At 47.8% G+C, this 19,898-nt stretch overlaps 1 protein-coding gene across 5 annotated transcripts in view; it reads right to left on the reverse strand.

Moving 5' to 3' along the window:
- DENND2B (DENN domain containing 2B) overlaps positions 1–19,898 on the reverse strand; it is a 421,742-nt gene that overhangs the window by 212,705 nt on the left and 189,139 nt on the right. Inside the window, exon 1 of one of the 5 annotated variants that reach the window (XM_063944051.1) lies at positions 17,033–17,052. The exons of the other annotated variants lie outside the window; for them this stretch is intronic. The gene's annotated coding sequence lies outside the window, so the exon portion shown is untranslated. Of the gene's footprint in view, positions 1–17,032; positions 17,053–19,898 lie in introns of those variants that run through there. 5 annotated transcript variants of the gene reach the window in all.

The following is a 19,898-nucleotide window of genomic DNA, read 5'->3' on the forward strand; positions in this document are numbered from 1 at the left end:
CCAACGCAGGTGTGGCCGGACCGTTGGAGAGGCGGGCCGCAGCGGAGCGGACTAGCCCTGTGTGGCTTAAATGGGTGTTTTCGGGGGGAAAACACAGATATTTAGTATCAATCACATGTATCACCAACATGCCCGCAGCTGTGATCCCTCCATTTCCGATGATGTCAGATTTACCCAGCTCCGGAATGTGAAGCAATCCCGTGATTGGCCCCTGCAGCTAACACCAACTTAATATGGCATTAGCCTATTGTAGCCTATGGGCTACAGATCGCAAACTTAGCCAGCAGAGGGTCCCAGCAATGGCCGCCGCACATGCATGATCAGCGGGACCGTGAATGTATATAAGTCCGGCAACCACACTGAACACATAGTAAGGGATGGTCTTTCAGAGCCCCCATCCCTGCGACTGCTCATTCATACATCTGCCCAGCGTTCTGTAATGCGACTCTGGGTGCTGATATCATCTCCTAAAACCTAAATCTTTAAACAGTCATCCGAGGGTGTGGCCGGAGAGACCCCCAGCCCACGTGGACAATGGCGGCGCGGCACTGAAGGGGTTAACCCTCAGTGACCGGCGCCATATTCAAGGACAATGGGCGCTTGGCGCCACTTTTAAACTGTGCACTGGTGCTAGGCGCCATCTTTAAATGTATTGTGGGTGCTAGGCACCGGGTATTTCAAAATATGTTTAATACTGTGTTTTCACCATGTTATATTTAATGCTCTAGTCTAGGCACAGTTGTAGAATTGCACATTTACAATGCATGCAAATGCCAGCACTTAGAAGGAATGTGTAAGCTGTGTTGGTTTTAAAATGCATTTATATTTGAGGACAAATGGCTTGGAAGCTTCTCACCTAGGAATTGAGATGCTGATGCCCCTGGCACCTGGAAAGGGGTGTATGGACAAGCCATTTCTTTGAGATTGAGATGTGTCTCTGTGTAACTTTATAGACACATGCAGGTGAGAGGATTTGTTTGCTGTCTTCTCTGAATAATGGTGGTCATTCCGAGTTGTTCGCTCGTTATTTTTCTTTCGCAATGAAACGATTAGTCGCTAATGCGCATGCGCAATGTCCGCAGTGCGACTGCGCCAAGTAAATTTGCTATGCAGTTAGGTAATTTACTCACGGCATTACGAGTTTTTTTCTTCGTTCTGGTGATCGTAGTGTGATTGACAGGAAGTGGGTGTTTCTGGGCGGAAACTGTCCGTTTTATGGGTGTGTGCGAAAAAACGCTACCGTTTCTGGGAAAAACGCGGGAGTGGCTGGAGAAACGGAGGAGTGTCTGGGCGAACGCTGGGTGTGTTTGTGACGTCAAACCAGGAACGACAAGCACTGAACTGATCGCAGATGCCGAGTAAGTCTGGAGCTACTCAGAAACTGCTAAGAAGTGTCTATTCGCAATTTTGCTAATCTTTCGTTCGCAATTTTGATAAGCTAAGATTCACTCCCAGTAGGCGGCGGCTTAGCGTGTGCAATGCTGCTAAAAGCAGCTTGCAAGCGAACAACTCGGAATGAGGGCCATTGTGTGAACTGGTTTTGCATGGAGAAACAAGTTGCTGCTAAATCAATTGTGTTTTATGAATGCAAACTAGTGGGTTTCGTTTACCAACAGTTTGATGTAAGATTTCTTAGGCTGCATTATGTGTGATGCAGATTATGTTTCATTTACAGTATAAGAACGTTGTCTATGTGTGAGAGGGTGAATGCAATTGAAATGCAAGTTACATTTACATTTGTGAAAGAGACAGGAACATGGTAATCAGATTGTGTTTGGGATAGCCACTGGTTTGGTTATATATGAAGAGGAGCAGGAATGTGCTTTATCTAATTCTTAACTTTTGAAATGTAACTTGTATTTATTTATATTTTGTGCGATAACCTGATTGGTTGGAGAAGACAGGGAGGGCTTACCCCCGTGCTACTGTGTGTAGAACTGAGATAAAAAGAGGATGCCTGTGAGCCTCCAAGTGTAGTTGTACCATCTTCATTCTGCTGGAACATCTTGCTGTATGCTGTTGCCCCTAGCAATAGAGATGAGTCTTTTTTAAGGCTATTATTGAGCAAATAAACATCTGCCTCAAGAAGATTGCTTCATCTTGTGACCTACAGGGTTATGCCAAACATAGCCCCGTCCTCCGGCTGTCCAGGTAAGCACCTAACGTCTCCAAGTTCCGCCTTCCGCCAGCTACCGGTAGAGGCCTAGCAAGTGGCTAGAGGGGATTCGTCAACACCACACAGGTGTGGTAAGGCAGTGCGTCGGCACATACAGAGCAGAACCGTAGTTCCAAACGCCACGGCAGGTTAGGAGTTTGGTGGTGGCAGCATAAACCCGCCCACAGCGCAGTGGGTGGAGTCAGTAACAGGCGGTTACTGATGGTAAGCGGGAATCCCCTATGTGGTCAGGCCTCGTTTGACCTGACCCTCCATTCATTCAGATCTGTGCGCCGCTGTGCGTTTTCGCACATCGGGCGATCAGATCCGAACTGCGCATGCATCTGAGCCGCAATGCGCACGCGCGTCGGATGGCTACAATGTGCATCGGCGGTCAGCGACGGGATGGTGCGAAGGATCAATTCACACGGGCGTTTGCAAGGTGACTGACAGGAAGAGGGTGTTTGTGGGTGGCAACTGACCGTTAACAGGGAGTGTTCGGGAAAACGCAGGCGGGCTCAGGTGTTTTCAGGGAGGGTGTCTGACGTCAGCTTCGGGCCCGATCAGCAGGATTCAGACGCACTGTAGGAGTAAGTCCTGGGCTGCGCAGAGACTGCACAAAGTGATTTTTAGCAGCTTTGCTACACATAGGAACGCACACTTACAGCGAAAATACACTCCCCCTGTAGGCGGCGACTATCTGATCGCAGGACAGCAAAAAACGCAGCCCAGCGATCAGGTCTTAATTAGGCCCAAGGATTGCGGCAAAATGGTGGCAAATGACTACAAACACCGTGCATACACTTTGGGGTCTGCAGCATATGCGCAGGGTTCAGTATGAATGAGCGGCGTTCGGGATGCCAGCCGTCAGTATACGGACAGCAGCATCTCGGCCACCAGTATGCCGTCAGCGGGGCGAGCGCTAGAAAGCCCCTTGCGGGCTCACTGCGCTCGTCACACTGCGGGCACGGTGGCTCGCTGCACTCGCCATAGGATATATATTCTCCCTCTATAGGTGTCATGGACACCCATAGAGGGAGAATCACCTACCTCGCTGGTATTCTGCCGGCGCCGTTTCATCGCTAATCGGGATCCCAGTGTTGGCAATGTGACCGCATGGATCCAGACTAGCAGTATTGTAACTGCTTCCCTATGCGCATACTCTGTTACAGGTTATCATCAGAGTATATTTGCTGGCCTTAATAAGACAAATTTGCAGAAACATCTGAACTATGCCAATGTGAGGGCACCCCTTCACGGCCCTCCAGCCTCTCTGGGCATAGGGCACCCCTGCTGCGCCCATAATACATCCCAATCCGCATTCGTCCATCCAACTACATCCCCCTACATCCATTCACTCTGTGGGCAATCACAGGGCTAACGTGTAGAATATGCCGCACTCCGACTGGCTTAGTGCTACTCTGCATCCAGCAATCCCGTCCTTGGTGAGATCAGTCCCTGGCACCACTCTGTAACCTCCCAACGCTCACACATGTTACTTGTCTTACATCGTGAGAGGAGGAATAAGTGGGAGGTAGGACACACGGCTGATTTAAAGCACAGCTGTCACCAACTACCGTCCACCAATTATATTATACAAGTCAATTATACAAGGACATAGTTATTCATTAGTAAAATAACCCATACGACTGAATTGTGGGTGAGGCCACTGATCTAATACGCATACACCACACTTACGATAGCCCAGATATTGTGTATTAGATACAAACAGCTATAGGGCAGCGAACAATGGGGGTCATTCCGAGTTGTTCGCTCGTTATTTTTTTCTCGCAACGGAGCGATTACTCGCTAATGCGCATGCGCAATGTCCGCAGTGCGACTGCGCCAAGTAAATTTGCTATGCAGTTAGGAATTTTACTCACGGCATTACAAGGTTTTTTCTTCGTTCTGGTGATCGTAGTGTGATTGACAGGAAGTGGGTGTTTCTGGGCGGAAACTGGCCGTTTTATGGGTGTGTGTGAAAAAACGCTACCGTTTCTGGGAATAACGCGGGAGTGGCTGGAGAAACGGAGGAGTGTCTGGGCGAACGCTGTCAAACCAGGAACGAAACTGACTGAACTGATCGCAGATGCCGAGTAAGTCTGGAGCTACTCAGAAACTGCTAAGAGGTGTCTATTCGCAATTCTGCTAATCGTTCGTTCGCAATTTTGATAAGCTAAGATTCACTCCCAGTAGGCGGCGGCTTAGCGTGTGCAAAGCTGCTAAAAGCAGCTTGCGAGCGAACAACTCGGAATGACCCCCAATAATACGCAACTTTGAGGTATATTTTGATATGATCGACCTCCTAATGTTATATCATTGACGCCCTTGGATACGGCACAGAGCTGCGCTTTGATTTACAGCTGAGCTTTATCCTGGAGTAACATTAAACCCCACTGCGTTGAAATTAAGGGAGCCCTTGGCGCATGGCCGAAAAAGGTTCATGGCCTCACAGCGTGCCCCTATTTCCATCCCTTCGAGGGGGGGCTCCCCGCAACCTTTCCTCTTTTCTTTTTTCTACAGAGTTTTTATTGTAAGGTTTTGAAGTTCTCATGTTAATAAAGAGAAAGGTAACAAAAAAATATATTATGACATACGGGTACATATTTGGCAAAAGTATGAAATTAGATGCAAATATGTAACAAAAAAAGAAACACTTGTTTTTGTACAATAGTGGATACGTAACAATTAGAAACAGTCGTCTATAACAAGGAGAGGTAAGGGAAACATGGAAGGAGAAGAAGAGGGGTGTGGGGCACCCTTGCCTACTTTTGAAAAAAACATGTCAGGGAGATGTGAAAGTAACACCTATCAGCGTGGGCGTGTACCGCTACATCTGAGAGGCGCGTCACACACATGACTGACATCCAAATGTAACTGAGCCCCAAAGCTAGTAAGATCTACTTGTTGAAGAAAAGACTCTTATCATTTGCAGGATCTGTTCATGTATTGTGTTTTACAAGAGGTTCCATGTACTGTAAGTGGCCATGAGAAGCTTTATTTAAAATGCATGTAGCCATAGGGATCATTGTGCCTTATAACTAGGGATAAGCGGGTTCGGTTCTCAGAGAACCGAACCGTACCGAACTTCACCATTCGAGTCCGGTTCTGATCCAGGTTCGGGTTTTCCCGCCTGACTCGGAAACCAGAACGAGGCAAAACATCATCATCCCGCTGTCGGATTCTCGCGGGGTTTGGATTCCATATAAGGAGCCGCGCGTCCCCGCCATTTTCACTTCGGCATTGGAGAGTGTAGAGAGAGGACGTGTCTCCGTTCTCTCAGTGTCCTCAGTGTCTGTGTCTTGTGCTGAATCTGTCCAGTCACAGTGGTGGTGTCCTCTGCTGCCATATGTCCAGTGCTGTCCAGTGGTGCTGTGTTGTGCTGCATCAGTTCAGAGTTGCTGTGTTGTGCTGCATCAGACTAGTGGTAGTGTCCTGGCCATCAGTCATTCCAGTGACGAGGCAGTCACAGTGGTACATACTTGCCAACACTCCCGCATTCTGCGGGAGGCTCCCTTTCCACCCACCCGTGTCCCGCTGCCCCGCAAATCCCCCGGATTCCCTCCGACCCGGCTGATTTCTGAACCACGCATGCGCGAGTCCACACGCAATGAGGGCGGAGCTTAGCGGCCAGCCATGCGCCACAGGCAGCGTAGCGGCGGATCTCTCCCACTCTCCCCCTACGCGCTGGGATCCACGGCAAGTGAGACATCAGGGAAGAGGTGAGTGATCTTGGGGCTGGCCTGGTGTGCAGAGTGGACACTTCAGAGGCTGCTCTGAGCTCTGATGAGACGCTGCAGGAGGAGGGAGGAGGAGGCACGGGGGGTCATTCCGAGTTGATCGCTCGTTGCCGATTTTCGCAATGGAGCGATTAAGGTGAAAATGCGCATGCGCATGGTACGCAGTGCGCATGCGCTAAGTATTTTAGCACAAAACTTAGTAGATTTACTCACGTCCGAACGAATAATTTTCATCGTTCTGGTGATCGGAGTGTGATTGACAGGAAGTGGGTGTTTCTGGGCGGAAACTGACCGTTTCCTGGGAGTGTGCGGAAAAACGCAGGCGTGCCAGGATTAAACGCGGGAGTGTCTGGAGAAACGGGGGAGTGGCTGGCAGAACGCTGGGCGTGTTTGTGACGTCAAACCAGGAACGAAACGGGCTGAGCTGATCGCAGTGTAGGAGTAAGTCTCGAGCTACTCAGAAACTGCTAAGAATTTTCTATTCACAATTCTGCTAATCTTTCATTCGCAATTCTGCTAAGCTAAGATACACTCCCAGAGGGCGGCGGCCTAGCGTGTGCAATGCTGCTAAAATCAGCTAGCGAGCGAACAACTCGGAATCACCCCCAAGGTTAGGTCAGTGTCTGTTTGTGTGGTATTAGCATTACTGCCTCACAGCACTGTGGTCTTAGGTTCGATTCTTACCATGGTCCTAACTGTGTGGAGTTTATATATTCTCCCTGTGCCTCCGTGGGTTTCCTCCGGGTGCTCCGGATTCCTCCCACAACCCAAAATATACTGGCAGGTTAATTTGGCTCCCAACAAAATTAACCCTAGCGTGTAAATGTGTGTATGTACATGGGTGGACTGGATGGGCGAAGTGGTTCTTATTCTATGTTGCACTGAACTCTGTATGTGTGTGTGTAGTCTGGCACTGACCCGTGTGTGTGTGGGGTGGCACTTACACCTGTATGCCCATACAGTTGAGATTATAAAAATAGACTCGCCCTTTAGGCGTGGCATGCCACACGAACTCTTACACAATCTAGGATCTCCCCTTAAACTCGTTTTCCAGAGTAGGCAAGTATGCAGTGGTATACGCTGCTGCTATATGTCCACTGCTACAGTATAATAATAATAACAACAACAAGTCCCTTACAGTGTTGCTGTGTTGTCCTGCATCAGACCAGTGGTAGTGTCCTGGCCATCAGCTATCAGTCATTCCTGTGCCGCATATTGTGTTATAGAACTCCAGATAAATAATGGAGAACAAAAATTTGGAGGATAAAATAGGGAAAGATCAAGAACCACTTCCTCCTAGTGCTGAAGCTGCTGCCACTAGCCATGACATAGACAATGAAATGCCATCAACGTCGTCTGCCAAGGCCGATGCCCAAATGTGATAGTAGAGGGCATGTAAAATCCAAAAAGCCAAAGTTCAGTAAAAATAAATTTAAATGGTCTGAGGAGAAACGTAAACTTGCCAATATGCCATTTACGACACGGAGTGGCAAGGAACGGCTGAGGCCCTGGCCTATGTTCATGACTAGTGGTTCAGCTTCACATGACGATGGAAGCCCTCATAACTGAGGCCTTGACACTTATGTTGGTGTTAGACATGCGTCCAGTATCCGCCATTAGTGTAGTGGGATTTAGACAATTGATGGAGGTATTGTGTCCCCGGTACCAAATCCCATCTAGATTCCACTTCACTAGGCAGGCGATACCGAGATTTTGCCATTTAATTCCAGTGATTTTGCAGTATAATTCCAGTGATTTTGCCATTTAATTCCAGTGATTTGGACGTATAATTCCAGTGATTTGGACATATAATTCCAGTGATTTGGACGTATAATTCCAGTGATTTTGCCATTTAATTCCAGTGATTTGGACATATAATTCCAGTGATTTTGCCATTTAATTCCAGTGATTTAGACGTATAATTCCAGTGATTTGGACGTATAATTCCAGTGGGAATTGTTTGTGTCGCTTGCCTTAGTCATACAGCTACCACATTGCACCTCTTTGACATCTTTGCATGAGGTGCTGTTTGGGGCCTAGTTTTTGAAAAGTGCCATCCTGTCTGACACTGCCGTATGAGTCCAGGGGTACTGCTGTATTAGTCCTGGGGTACTGCTGTATTAGTCCTGGGGTACTGCTGTATAAGTCCACCAATTGCAGAATTTTTATTAAATGACAGGGACGTGCTGGATTGGTGTCAGTGGACCGAACAATTGAGGCCCACTCTCGACATTCAGCCACTGCGTGACACTACTAGATGGGCCAGGTAGTTGTGTTGCTTATTTTAGGCTTACCGCAACCTCTGTGCACCTTTTTTTCTTCTTTGCATCATGTGCTGTTTGGGGACTATTTTTTTAAAGTGCCATCCTGTCTGGCACTTCCGTATATGTCCAGTGGTACTGCCATTTAATTTCAGTGATTTGGACGTATAATTCCAGTGATTTTGCACTATTATTACAGTGATTTTGCAGTATAATTCCAGTGATTTTGCCATTTAATTCCAGTGATTTGGATGTATAATTCCAGTGATTTGGCCGTATAATTCCAGTGATTTTGACGTATAATTCCAGTAATTTTGACATTTAATACCAGTGATTTAGCAGTATTATTATTTATTACAGTGATTTTGCCATTTAATTCCAGTGATTTGGCTGTATAATTCCAGTGATTTGGCCGTATAATTCCAGTGATTTGGCCATATAATACCAGTGATTTTGACGTATAATTCCAGTGATGTTGCCATTTAATTTCAGTGATTTGGACGTATAATTCCAGTGATTTTGCCATTTAATTCTAGTGATCCTGCCGTATAATTCCAGTAATCCTGCCGTATAATTACAGTGGTACTGGCGTGTAATTACAGTGATCCTGCCGTATAAATCCAGTGATCCTTCCGTATAAGTCCAGTGATCCTGCCGTATAATTACAGTGGTACTGGCGTATAAGTCCAGTCCAGAGATACTGCCGTATATATATATATATATATATATATATATATATATACCCTGTTGCAAAGCCGATTACTGAGGCCATAACAACTATGCTGGTGTTAGACGTGCATCCGGTATCCACCATTAGTGTAGTGGGACTGCAGTGCCAACCTTAGATGGGCCAGGTGTTTGTGCTGCACACTTGTGTTGCTTAGCTTAGTCATACAGCTACCTCATTGCCCTCTTTTACTTCTTGGCATGATGTGCTGTTTGGTGACTATTTTTTTAAAGTGCCATCCTGTCTGACACTTCCGTATATGTCCAGTGGTACTGCCATTTAATTCCAGTGATTTGGACACATAATTCCAGTGATTTTGCAGTATAATTCCAGTGATTTTGCCATTTAATTTCAGTGATTTTGCCATTTAATTCCAGTGATTTGAACGTATAATTCCAGTGATTTGGGCGTTTTATTAGTGATTTTGCCAATTAATTCCAGTGATTTGGATTTATAATTCCAGTGGGAATTGTTTGTGTCGCTTGGCTTAGTCATACAGCTACCTCATTGCACCTCTTCTACATCTTTGCATGAGGTGCTGTTTGGGGCCTAGTTTTTGAAAAGTTCAATCCTGTCTGACACTGCAGTGCCACTCCTAGATGGGCCAGGTGTTTGTGCCGCACACTTGTGTCGCTTGGCTTAGTCATACAGCTACCTCATTGCACCTCTTCTACATCTTTGCATGAGGTGCTGTTTGGGGCCTAGTTTTTGAAAAGTTCAATCCTGTCTGACACTGCAGTGCCACTCCTAGATGGGCCAGGTGTTTGTGCCGCACACTTGTGTCGCTAGGCTTAGTCATACAGCAGCCTCGGTGCACCTCTTTTTCTTCTTTGCATCATGTGCTGTTTGGGGACTAGTTTTTGAATAGTGCCATCTTGTCTGCAACTGCAGTGCCACTCATAGATGGGCCAGGTGTTTGTGCCGCACACTTGTGACGCTTAGCTTGGTCATACAGCCACCTTGGTGCAACTTTTAGGCCTAAAAACAATATTGTGAGGTGTTCAGAATAGACTGGAAATGAGTGTAATTGAATGTCATTGAGGTTAATAATACCGTAGGAGCAAAATTACCCCCAAATTCTGTGATTTTAGCTGTTTTTATGTTTTTTTCAAAAATCATCCAGATCCAAAACCAAAACCAAAACACGAAAGGGTGGTTTTGCCAAAACCAAACCAAAACACCAAAGTGGAATTAGAACCAAAACACAAAACACGAAAAGTGCCAGCCGCACATCTCTACCAATGCACTGGCACTGATGATCCCATTTGAATGTATGTATCTCTGAATTATTTTTATTCCCATGAATGTAACAGCTGCATATTGGGGATAAGGTGCAATCAGGGAGATTGCTGGTCCATTCAGGGAGTCAAGGAGATTGCTAATATTTCAGGGAGTCTCCTGCAGAATGAGGGAGGGTCGGCAACTATGGTGTGGGGGGATTGGGTCAGTTGCGAGTCCCTGAGGGTGGAATAGTCCCCAACATGCAGAGCCGTCCCATTCAAAGCGGGACGATTGGGGGGGGGGGGGGTGTACGCTATTATGTTGAGGGCTAAAGAGTTGATGACCTAAAGAACACACAAGACAAGGAACAGACAAATCTCTGGATAAATTCCAGCCTACATTGCCACTGAGCAGGTGAGGCTGCCACTGAAGTGCTAGAGAAGAGAGCTATGAGAACAGGATGGAGGAGGACCCTGCTCCTAGGAGCTTGCAATCTACAGGAGAGGGGAGACAGACAGATGACATGAGGGGTGAGTATGTGGATGGGGACCTGAGGGCAAGAGGTAGGCGAGTTAGAGATGGCGGGGTGTGGATTATTAGATCTACACTAAAAAGGTCTACAGTCAGTAGGTCTACCACTAATGGTCGACATGCATTAGGGTGACAAGGTGAAAGGGTCAACACAGAATAGGCAGACAGTAGAAAAGAGCGAGGGGGCACGTTCCAGTGAAGGGGGGGCCGCATAGAAACCTATGGGGGCTACTTTGCGATTGGCAATGGAGCTGTGATAAGGTGAAAAGGATAAATCAGAGGTGTGACTTACAGATCACATACTCCGTGTATACACAGGCTTTATACATACCTTCATTATAATAAACTGAAATACCAAACCCTTCAATGAGAGGTTTGTAACCAAGCTCCATAAACTGAGAAGTAAATATTGATATAGCACTAGGAGCGATACCAATGTGTTCCAGCTAAAAGCAAATAACTTTATAAACCGTATGTTGATGGCTTGCCGAAACGTCCCATCTGGATACGCAGACATGAATGTGCTACAGACACGAATGTGCTTCCTAGGAATAATTGCTCATATAACATGCCATATAACACGTTGCATATAGAAGGTGAGTAAACCTACACACAAATGGAGTTTCCACGGCTGTTTCATAGGGGTGCAAAGATCTGTCCATACAATCTCCATGCTCCAGTTTTGCGTCTCCATCCGCACTGATGCCCTTATTTATCAACGAGTGATAAATATCACTGTGAGTGATAAAATCCACCAGCCAATCAGCTCCTAACTTACATGTCACAGGCTGGTTTTGAAAAATGACAGGAGCTGATTGGCTGGTGCAATTTATCACTCACAGTGAAATGTATTGATAAATAAGGGCATAAGTCTGTAAATAATTAGAGCTTGGCCGCTACTTAATGGTCATTTTAATTCTGACGGTATTCGTGGCAGAATTGGTACTGGTTTCGGGGCTATTTATCAATGCCACTGAGCCGTGACGGCTGTTCTGATCAGCGGCATTCGCAGTGAAGAGCCAAACCGTTCATTTTGCCACGAATAGTAACAGCGAAAGTTTACACCGCTACGTTCTGTCCTGGTGGTGTTAGTGTGCATACAAATTTATAGCTACATGCGCCACTGGCTTTATGTTGTCTGTTCACATGTAAGTTGCGTGTGTGGCAGGGACGTGCCTAACGGTTAGCACGCTGTGACGCCTATAAAGTGTTTTGCGCACGTACAGTAACGCTGCAAGCAAACAAAAAAGTTTGATGTTTTATAATAAGGTAACTATTATAGCGGTCATTACACGACAATTGTTACACAAAGTTGTGCAATTATTGCTGTGGTCATGAGTCTCAGCGCTGCGGCTGTTTTGTATAAGTGTTTATGAAATACAATCAGGTATGGCCAAAGGCCAAGTTATACGCAGCGATCAATCCAAGCTATGATGTAATGTGCTCGAGAAATTGTCAATGGAAAACAATATTGTGGGATAATTGTCTCCAGCTGGAAAACAACACACACACACACACACACACACACACACACACACACACACCACACGCACGTACACACACGCACACACACCACACGCACACACACACACACACACACACACACACACCACACGCACGTACACACACACACACACACACACACACACACACACACCACACGCACGTACACACACGTACACACACACACTGCACCCATTATAGATGGGTGTGGTTCATCAAATCGACAGTGTCTAGGTCGACAATGTTTAGGTCGACAGTCACTAGGTCGACATGGATGGAAGGTCGACAGGGTTTCTAGGTCGACATGTGCTAGGTCGACATGTGCTAGGTCGACAGGTCTAAAGGTCGACATGAGGATTTTTTTTTTTTTGTGTCGTTTTCTTCGTAGAGTGACCGGGATCCCAAATTAGTGCACCGCGTTCGCTCGCCATGCTTCGGGCATGGTGCCTTCGCTCCGCTACCGCTTCGCTCGGCACACTTTACCGTTCCAATCGTAGTCCACGTGGATCGTTAAGTATGAAAAAATTCAAAAAAAGAAAAAAAAATGTGAAAAAATCATGTCGACCTTTAGACCTGTCGACCTAGAAACCCTGTCGACCTTCCATCCATGTCGACCTAGTGACTGTCGACCTATAGTGGTCGACCTAAACATTGTTGACCTAGACACTGTCGATCTTCAGACCGGATCCCTTATAGATACGCCAGTGCAATAACTACCTCATCCAAAGCGGTGTGGTTCATAGGGTGGACCACACTTAGGTTGACAGTGTCTAGGTCGACCACTGTTGGTCAACAATGACTAAGTCAACACCCAAAATAGGTCGACACAAGCATTACGTTGACATGACAAAAGGTTGACATGCGTTTTTTTTTTTAAATTGTGTTGTTTTCTTCGTAGAGTGACCGGGAACCCCAACTAGTGCACCGTGTTCCCTCGCCATGCTTCGGGCAAGGTGCCTCTCTCTACTACCGCTGCGCTCGGCACAGATTACCGTTCCCAATTGTAGTCCATGTGGATCGGAAAGTATGAAAAAGTTTAAAAAAATTACAAAAAAAATTTGTGAAAAACTTATGTCGCCCTTTTGTCACGTTGAACTAGTACATGTCGACCTAGTGACCATGTCAACCTAGAAACCCTGTTGACCTAATGCATGTCGGCCAATAGTGGTCGACCTAATGACTGTCGACCTAAGTGTGGTCGCCCTAGAGACTGGATACCATCCAAAGCATTGAGGCTTCTTTAGTAAGGGCAGTACAGCCAATTAAAGGGTTGACCTAGTACGCGTCGACCTAGTGAACATGTCAACCTAGAAACCGTTGACCTAATGCTTGTCGGCCAATAGTGGTCGACCTAATGACTGTCGATTTAACTGTGGTCGCCCTAGAGACTGGATACCATCCAAAGCATTGAGGCTTCTTTAGTAAGGACAGTACAGCGAATTAAAGGGAAATAGGCTTTAATGTTGAAATTAATATATTTTGGCAAATGACAAAAATCTATAGAATAATTTCATACGGTCTCTCCTGTCTCCTCACGCAGGAGCGGGGTCAGTCTGGGAGCGAGTGGGAGCGGTGGAGGGAGGGGGCAGGATGGGCAGCTGCAGTGCAACAGAAAGATGGAGACAGACCAAGGCGACTCGGGTCCAATACACTAGTGTATTTTTTGGGGTGAGGGGGTGGGAAAAAGTACCTTTTTCTTTTCTTTTTTTTTATTAATTTAATTTCCATGAACGTGGAAATGGAAGACCACATGCAAGAGCCAGGAAGCCGGTTATCGCATAAGCCCAAGGTCCACAGGCTGGGCGAAGACTCTTTGCTGAGGAGATAAGAGTCCGCTACTGCTGCCAGCCAGTATCTCTACAGAGCTACACCTGCAAACTTCAGATACATTCTATTTAATGTCAAGGATGGAGGAGATTAATTGATGAATTAAAAATGAATACTCATTGATGAATACTCAGGAACAGCCCTCCAGGCTATACGCAGGCAGTTGGTACTGAGGGGCAGATGTGTTAACCTGGAGACGGCATAAGGAAGTGATAAACCAGTGATATGTGCAAGGTGGTAAAGGCACCAACCAATCAGCTCCTAACTGTTAATTTACATATGGGAGCTGATTGGCTGGTGTGGTTATCACCTTGCATTTATCACTGGATTATTACTTTCTTTGCCTTCTCCAGGTTAATACATCAGCCCCAATATCACCTGTGCAGCTTCATAGTAAGTGTCCACAGGTGGTCTTCAGTATGCCGAATGTCGGGATCCCGGCGCACAGTATACCGGCGCCGGGATCCCGACACCCGGCATACCGACAGATATTCTCCCTCGTGGGGGTCCACGACCCCCCTGGAGGGAGAATAAATAGCGTGGCGCGCCACCGTGCCCGCAAGGGGCTCCTTTGCGCTTGCTACACTGTCGGTATGCCGGCGGTCGGGCTCCCGGCGCCGGTATGCTGGTCGCCGGGAGCACGGCCGCCGGCATACCATACTACACCCAGTGTCCACTGTGTACCTTTACAAGGTAAGTAATGAATACAATGCAGTCATCCATGAGAATGAGCATCACTTTTTATAATGTTCTTTTTGATAAGATATCTAAGGGGTGGTATTCAGTTTGCCGGCTGTTGGGATCCCAGCGCTCAGTATACCGGCGCCAGAATCCCAACAACCGGCATACCGGCACCTATTCTCTCACTTGGGGGTCTGCCACCCCCCTGGAGAGAGAATAAATAGTGTACCGCGCCACCGTGCCCGCAGTGAGCCCGCAAGGGGCTCATTTGCGCTCGCCCCGCTGTCGGCATGCCGGCGGTCAGGATCTCGGCGCCGGTGTACTGGCCGCCGGCAAACCATACTACACCCCATCCAAGGACATTGCACGCGATGATGTCTCATTGGACACAAAAGCTCATCATTTAATTCGCTATAAGGCCCTTTTCTGCGTTCTCGAGGGACTGTATTGTGGAATTGGTCAATACTGAAAAACAGGGACATTACGAAACACACCCAGCCATCAGGTGTGGCTGCTACAGTATATGCGTACACTGTGTAAAGAGAGAAAGGCACGAATACAGTTCTAGCAATGTAATGATGAAGATCCCAGTGCTTGGCATTCCACCCACAAATACTGCTGCTACTGCTGCATGCAAACACAAATCCCTGCAGAATCAAAGCCCCCCCCCCCCCTTAATTTTTTAATTCTGGGTAGTGTCTGTCTTCATAGGCTGAGGCTGTGCTCCACCAGGAGGGGCGTGGTCATCCCATGTAGTGGGAGTGGTCAAATCACATAGGCAAGTGGTGAAACAAGTCCACCACTTGCAGCAGCAAAACTCTCTTCCCTTTTCTTATTTCTGTAAAAGGAATCAAGTATGAAAATGGTGCATTTTCCACTTTACATTGCAAGGAGATCAGCTATTGCTGTGCAGTTATAGGGCCAACTGGTGCTAATTATCACTGACCTCCCAATGGCCCTTCCCTTGTGGCCCTAGCCTGGGCTGCATGCAGCTATTTCTTACTTGCACTAAAATACCTAAATGTATTACTAGTTCTCTGTGTTCCATAATCTGGAGTTAAGGAAAAATTTGTTTCCTGCACCATAAGATCAGCAAAATATAGGGCCCTCATTCCGAGTTGATCGCTCGCTAGCTGTTTTTAGCAGCCGTGCAAACGCATAGTCGCCGCCCACGGGGGAGTGCATTTTCGCTTTGCAGGAGTGCGAACGCTTGTGCAGCAGAGCGGCTGCAAACACATTTTGTGCAGAACAAGACCAACCCTGTAGTTACTTATTCTGTGTGATGATTGCCGCGACGAATGACACGGTAATGACGTCAGATACCCGCCCAGCAAACGCCCGGCCACGCCTGCGTTTTTCCAAACACTGCTAGAAAACCGTTGGTTGCCACCCACGAACGCCCTCTCCCTGTCAATCTCCTTGTGATCGGCTGTGCGACTGAAAGCGTCGCTAGAACCTGTGCAAAACCATGATGCTCTTTACACCCGTACGCCAAGCGTGCGCATTGCGGTGCATACGCATGCGCAGTTTTGCCGTTTGTATGTGTCCATGTAATAGAGAATATAGATTGGAAGATCCACTGGGGCCAGGAATGATGAGAAATGGCTAAAAATTCTCTGTAAAGTGCTATGGAATATGTGTGCGCTATATAAATAATTCTGAATAAATACATATTTACTTAAAAACACTCATTCAAAAGCTGAACTTGGGGGATTGCACTAAAATTGCCATACTGCCAAGTTATCTCATGTGCTTTTTTATTTTATAGAACTTTCTTCAATAAATATCTAAGCCAATATAATAAGGTGGCTCTATGGGGGTCATTCCAATCCGATCGCTCGCTGCAGTTTGTCGCAGCGGAGCGATCGGGTCGGAACTACACATGTGCCGGCACCTTAGTGCACCGGCGCATGGCAGCCGTCGTTGCCTAGCGATCGCCTCTTGAGACAGAGGCGGTCGCTGGGTGGGAAGGGGCAGGACAGCGGCGTCATGCCGCTGTTTAGGGGGTCGCGGTCCGGCCAACGCAGGTGTGGCCTGACCGTTGGGGGGGGGGGCGGGCCGTGGCAGCTGCGTGACGTCACACGCAGGCGCTGCGGGCCGGCGAGCGAAGATTAGCTCCCGGCCAGCTCGCTAAAGCTGCGCTGGTTGGGAGCTACTCTTGAAGTGCAAAGGCATCGCCGCTGTGCGATGCCTTTGCACTTCTGCGGGGAGGGGGGGGGGGGCAGCAATGACATGCGGTGCGGACTAGCCCTGTGCTGGGCGTCCCCCCGCATGTCAGTGTGAATCATCGTAGCTGTGCTAAATTTAGCTCAGCTATGATCAACTTGTAATGACCCCTATTATGCGTGAAATACACACCTGGCTTGTGAGGTTGCCTGGGACTCACCGTTGGCTCTGGATTTCACTGCGTATCCCCGGGGATCTGTGCACGATGCCTCATCCCTCGTCCCAAATGGAAGGAATAGTTCTGAATTTACCTCTGAGGCTGTTTCTACAGAAACAGTAAAATTGGGATATTGCACAATATCGGTGACGGATGACTATTGTGTAAGGTTTGTGGATTCGTGCTATTAACCCATGCACTCTAACAGCAGGTTGGTACTAGCCGGGGGTAGTGAGGACCTGCCAGGTGTACACGTAAAATGCTTTGTCCATATAATCCCAGGATGGTGATATCAGAACAAGGACGGTGGTGATACCTGCACGGCATGAAGAATCTGCGGCTGGCGAAACACGGCTAGTCTTATCCTCAGTAGGGATCACTGTTAGTGACAGCAGCGTTATCGCCAGCGGTAACCACCTTAGAGATACAGCCAAGCCCTATCGCCAGTGATAACACCCTAGATAGGAATTTCTGTTGTGCAATTAAGAGAGCTCTTAGAGCACCTTTAAAATGGCGATTCCGGAAAACTCAGGTTTGTGTCGGCTACTCTCACAACTAGAGGTTAAGGGGGTCATTCCGAGCTGATCGTAGCTGTGCTAAATTTAGCACAGCTACAATCGTTAACACAGACATGCGGGGGGACGCCCAGCACAGGGCTAATCCGCCCCGCATGTCAGTGCCGGCCCCCCCGCACAAATACAAAAGCATCGTACAGAGGCGATGCCTTTGTATTTGAGGAGTAACTCCCGGCCAGCGCAGCGTAACACCACGTTAAGATCCCAAGGCGCCACCGGAGGTACAAAGGGAGGCTGAATATGCAGCACTCCCTTCACAAAAGTCTGTACTTCAGGAAGAGAGGCCAATTCTCTTTGAAAGAAAATGGATAAGGCCGAAATTTGGACCTTTATGGACCCTAATTTTAGGCCCAAATTCACTCCTATTTGAAGGAAGTGAAGTAGACGTCACAACTGGAACTCCTCCGTAGGAGCAGCCCTGGCCTCACACCAAGAAACATATTTTCTCCATATACGGTGATAATGTTTCAACGTCACGTCTTTCCTAGCCTTTATCAGGGTAGGAATGACCTCCTCCGGAATCCCCTTTTCCGCTAGGATCCGGCGTTCAACCGCCAAGCCGTCAAACGTAGCCGCTGTAAGTCTTGGAACAGACAGGGCCCCTGCTGCAGCAGGTCCTGCCTTAGAGGAAGAGGCCACGGATTGTCTGTGAGCAACTCTTGCAGCTCCGGATACCAAGTTCTCCGTGGCCAATCTGGAACAATGAGGATTGTTCTGACCCTGCTTATTCTTATTATTCTCAACACCTTGGGTATGAGAGGAAGAGGAGGAAACACATAGACCGATCTGAACACCCAAGGTGTCACCAGAGCGTCTACCGCCTGAGGGTCCCTTGACCTGGCGCAATATCGCTTTAGCTTTTTGTTGAAACGGGATGCCATCATGTCTATTTGAGGCAGTCCCCACCGACCCGTGATCTGTGCGAAGACTTCTTGATGAAGTCCCCACTCTCCCGGATGCAGGTCGTGCCTGCTGAGGAAGTCAGCCTCCCAGTTGTCCACCCCCGGGATGAACACTGCTGATAGTGCGCTTACATGGCCTTCCGCCCAGCGTAGAATCTTGGTCGCTTCTGCCATGGCCACTCTGCTCCTTGTTCCGCCTTGGCGGTTTATATGAGCCACTGCCGTGACATTGTCTGACTGAATCAGAACCGGTTTTTCCCGAAGCAATTTCTCCGCTTGATACAGGGCGTTGTATATGGCCCTCAACTCCAGGACGTTGATGTGGAGACAAGTCTCTAGATTTGACCAGAGACCTTGGAAATTTCTTCCCAGTGTGACTGCTCCCCAGCCTCGGAGGCTTGCGTCCGTGGTCATCAGGACCCAGTCCTGAATGCCGAAGCTGCGACCCTCCAGCAGGTGAGCACTGTGCAGCCACCACAGGAGAGACACCCTGGTCCTGGGAGACAGGGTGATCCTTTGATGCATTTGTAAATGGGACCCGAACCACTTGTCCAAGAGGTCCCATTGAAAAATCCTCGCGTGGAACCTGCCGAGGGGGATGGCCTCGTATGAAGCCACCATCTTCCCCAGAACCCGTGTGCAATGATGCACTGAAACCTTTTTTGGCTTTAATAGGTTCCTGACCAGGGCTATGAGCTCCTGAGCCTTTTCGATCGGAAGAAATACCTTTTTCTGGTCTGTGTCTAGAATCAGGCCCAAAAAAGTCAGACGCGTTGTAGGGACTAGCTGGGACTTCGGTATATTGAGAATCCAGCCGTGTAACTGCAACGTCTTCATGGACAGAGACACGCTGTCCAGCAACTTCTCCCGAGATTTAGAATCCAACCATGTTGCTGGAGCACTCTCAGAGAGAGTGCCACACTGCTCAGCAATTTCTCCCTTGATCTCGCTTTTATGAGGAGATCCTCCAAGTATGGGATAATTGTGACACCCTGCCTGCGCAGGAGCACCATAATTTCCGCCATTACCTTGGTGAAAATTCTCGGGGCCGTGGAAAGCCCAAACGGCAACATCTGAAAGTGGTAGTAACAGTCCTGCACTGCAAATCTCAGGAACGCCTGGTGAGGGGGGAATATCGGAACATGAAGGTAAGCATCCTTTATGTCCAAGGACACCATCCAATCCCCCCCCCCTCCAGGCTGGCGATGACCGCCCTGAGTGACTCCATTTTGAACTTGAACCTCTTCAAGTACAGTTCAGGGATTTTAGATTTAAAATGGGTCTGACCGAACCATCTGGTTTCGGGACCACAAACAGGGTTGAGTAATATCCCTCTTCTTGCTGGAGATGAGGAACTGTGACAATCACCTGTTGAATATACAATTTTTGGAT

Source organism: Pseudophryne corroboree, chromosome 11 (genome assembly GCF_028390025.1).
Source record: "Pseudophryne corroboree isolate aPseCor3 chromosome 11, aPseCor3.hap2, whole genome shotgun sequence".
Lineage (NCBI taxonomy): Eukaryota > Metazoa > Chordata > Amphibia > Anura > Myobatrachidae > Pseudophryne > Pseudophryne corroboree.